We start from the raw sequence: 4040 nt of genomic DNA, 5'->3' as shown, positions 1-4040 counted from the left end.
GGAGGAGGAGGAGGAGGAGGAGGAGGAGGAGGCGGCGGCGGCGGCGAGGCTGGGTGCTGGGCTCTGGGCGGGCAGCAGAGCGCCGGCCGGCCGGCCGGCCGGGGGGCAAAGTTTCCGCAGAGCCACCGCCGCCGCTACTGGCGCCTCCCGGAGTCCCCGGCGCCGCGGGTTAGAGCCGCCCCCCAGAGAGGGCCGTGAGCCGGAGAGGGAGCGGGAGCGGGGTGGGGGGGCGCGGAGGTGGCGATGGTGGTGGAAGAGGAGGAGGAGGAGGAGGAGGAGGAGGAGGAGGAGGAGGAGGAGGAGGAGGAAGCAGCGGCGGTGGCGGCGGCTCGAGCTTCCTCGGGACTCCCCGCCCCCCGCGCGCCGCGGCACGTGCTCTCCCGGGGACTCCCCCGCCCGGGACGGCGCACACGTGCGGCTCCTCCCGGGCCCCAGTGGCCAGCGCGCTCCCCCTCCCTCTCGCCCCCCTTTTCTCCTCCCCTCTGCCAGCTGTAGTTGGGAGGTCCCTTCCTTGAAGGAGGGGGGAGGGGAGAGCAAAAGGGGGGGGGAGAAGGGAAGGGAAAAAGAGGAAATGGGGGCTGGGCCAGGCAGTGCACCTGCCTTGCTTTCCTTTCACCCCGACACCCCTTTGGCCCTTAAGGTGAAGGAGGGCCCCCACTCTACCTTCCCTCTCCCACCCTGGCCATTGTCCCTCCTTCTAACACAGCTGCCTGTGACCTTTTGGCCTGGCCGCCAGCCGGTCACTCGGAGAGGGAGGTCAGCCCCGTGCTGCCCTGTCCTGCCTGGGTGTCGGCAGGTGCATCCCCGAGAAGGGACAGGTCCTTTCTGAGCCCTCCTTCTTGGGGGCCCTAGCCCACTCTCCGGGCCTTGCTCCCTGCCAAGCCCCAAAGCCAAAAGTGCCCAGAGAAGAGAGTAAGGAGCATATTCCGCACACTAGTCTGGAGCCATTTGGACCACTTCTCCCACCCTGGCAAACTGTTAGGCTGCCCTGTGTCTCGGTTTCCCCTCAAGAGAAACCCAAAGAGGCCTCCCGATTTCCTCGAAGGAACAACTCTCCTTGCCTTCAGTTAGGGAGATGGAGATGGAAATTGACATCGGGACCTCGATGGAACTTAGTGATCCATACGCTTTAGTGAACCGGGCTTTGGCTGCTATGGCTGAAAAAAATCCTGGGGGCTGGGGGGCAAACCTGGAGGATGAGCCTCCTCGGGCTGAGCTGGGCTGGGAGACCAGACTTAAAATCTATCGTCAGAGTCTAGAGAAGAACTCCTGACAATAGCCCTGGTCAGGGGACGTAGAGTAGACTTGGAATCAAGTCTGGAAATCACTGGTATGAATCCTAACCAACCGTGATGCTTAATAGCCCTCTGATGGTGAGGTTTTCTCTTCTGTAAACCGAGATTGACACCTCCAGGGTCTTCGCCTTTTCAACAGTGTACCTTTCTGAAGAAGCAGAAGGGGGGATAGCATTGCTAAGATCACCTTCCTTTTTAGAGGGGAAAACATGCTGTAAGATGCAAAAAGATTCTCATACAGCCAGGACACAGCCAGCGGGTCTCTGGCGGTGGATTCGAACTCTGCTCTACTGTTCCCAAAGTCCTATCTGCTTCACCACTCCATCTCCTAAGCCTCACAGAACGGTCATTTCAAACAAATAGTTCATCCCCTGAGCCTTGCCTGGATGCTTTGAAAATCCGTTTATTCAACAAATTTAAGTGCTGGCTTCTGAGCCTGGGCCCTCTGCCAGCAAAGGCACAGGGGAAGGATGATATAAAGGTAATGAGGTCCTTCCCCACCAAAACAAGTTACTTTGTTGTATATATTTGGTGGATGCTTATACACATGCTATTCTTCCCCAATACAAAGTAACCTCCTTGAGGGCAGGGATTGTTATGTTTGTTATTGTATCTCTGGGGATCCCTGGTTGGTGGTCAATGCCCAGAGATTGATGATACACCTTTTCCTTCTTACCAGAGTGGTTGGTGAGAGGCAAGAGGACAGAACTGTCCTTACATCCTAACTCCTGCAGTACGCCAAGCATTAGGGAAATAAATTTCTTGAAGAAATGAATGTGTCAACAATTACGGGCCATGTAAATAAATGGTAGTTCTTGTCAGACGATCATAAGAAAGAAAGACAAGGAAAAGTACTGGGCCAGGTTCTGGGGCCCCAGGTGGCTCCAGAGATAATCAGGCTGGCTCTTGCCTTCACCCGCTGTGCAGCTTGTGTTCAAGGCCAGGTTCTAGGGTAGACTAGTTCAATTCTGTTGTAGTCCTATCATAGCAAAGGCCAGTCCTCCCTGCTGCCAATGATCTCCCTTTGCCTTAGTTAGGCACAGACTTCAGACATAAGGAAGGAATGAATTAGCAAGTCCAGGCAAATGCACAGTTGTGGCAGCCTCTGAGCTGAGAGTCCTTTGACTGGTAGGGTTTGTCCTTAAGGAGAGCATATGTCTAGACCGAAGCCCCTGCTGAGAGAGAGACCTTCCTAGCTCCTGAAGCATGAAGTGCCTGTCCTGAAAGAGAGAGACCCCTCATAATCCCCTGAACCAAGAGAAACCTACTTTACCCAGGATCCAAGCAAGAAAGTCCTGCAGCCCCTGTCCTGAGAAAGATCCTCCCCTCCCTTCTCCAGAGAACCTCTGTTCCAGCCCACATATCCTTAGCCACAGAAGCTAGAAAATGAGTGTGTTCCCTGGGTATGGCTTGTTTTTAACGGGAGAACATCACAGATCAGAATGAACCTCCTCAGCTCCATTCAGCAACCAAAGCCAGCTCCCAGGGCACTGCTGCGTGTCTGCGTGTCAGGGGGAGCTCTGGGACCAGGACTTCGAGCTGGGAGAACTGGCCAGGATGCTTACTAGCTCTGTGTCACCTTAGCCAAGACACTCACCTTCCCTTGGCTCTATCTCTTCATCTGGAAAGTGGGCCTAATAGCACCCATTCTAGGTAGCGTGATTGACTTTAAGCCTGCTAAACGAGCAGACATTGTCACTGGCATGGATAGCCAGCTGGCCTAGGTTCAACTCCAACCTCAGACATGCAGTGGCATATGACCTTGGCCCAATCACTTCTTAATTTCTCACTGCCTCAGGCACCTCTGTCAGTTTTTCTACATGGGGTGGTGGTGGCCGGGAATGTTCCTCACCAGGAGCATTTCTTTCTGATTCTGTCCATTGGGAAATCTTGCTTATTGCCTCAGTCACCCCCTTTGTGAAATGGCCCACTGACCTCCTGACTAGTTGCTGTGTTTAGCCCCTGAGGACATAACAAAGAGTTAGCCCTGGGGAATGCAGAGACAGAGCCTCTCCAATTGAATGAAAAGCCTCACAGAATAACGGAAATCAAAGAACAAATCTTGTATTTGAGTCCCCAGAGACTAACACAGTTTCTTGGACACAGTAGGTGCTTAATATATACTTGTAGGATTGAATTAGCTCTCTAGAGTTGGAAGGGGACTCTGGCTGATAATATCCCAGACAAATGGCCTAGTAGATTTTACCTGAGGGTCTCCTGGAAGGGGGAGGGGAAGTGGGACCCACTCACTGAGTTTGTCAGATGTGAAAGTCTCAGACAGCTCTGACCCCCAGAAAGCCAACTTTAATATGGAGTCACTGATAAAATACCCAGTGCCATATCCTTACCATTACTTGGGCCTGTAACCACAAATATTAAGTGGAGTCAGAGACCATAGTGGTGGTGGGGCGGGGGGAGGGGGGGGAGATAGGTAGTCAGTCAATGATGGTCTAGAGACTATGCTAAGCACTAGAGACCCAAAGAAAGGCAAAAACCTGCTAAGTAGCTGTTTGCTTCAAACTCTTCATCTATGAGTTATGCCCAGGATAAAGTATCTCAGCTGAACCTCCAGCCTTCATGTTTCAGATGAATGTTGTTTCTACCCTGGCAGGTGGGACAGTGTACTAAGGAGGCTGGGTTGGGAATCAGGAAGATATGGATTCTAATCCTGCCTCTGACATGAGTAGCTTCATTTTCTCATTTATGAAATGAGGACGATAACATGCATAGGATCCACCTTGCAGG

This window comes from Vombatus ursinus, unplaced genomic scaffold (assembly GCF_900497805.2).
Source record: "Vombatus ursinus unplaced genomic scaffold, bare-nosed wombat genome assembly UNPS02010980.1, whole genome shotgun sequence".
NCBI classification, from domain to species: domain Eukaryota; kingdom Metazoa; phylum Chordata; class Mammalia; order Diprotodontia; family Vombatidae; genus Vombatus; species Vombatus ursinus.
This window is presented reverse-complemented; position numbering follows the sequence as displayed.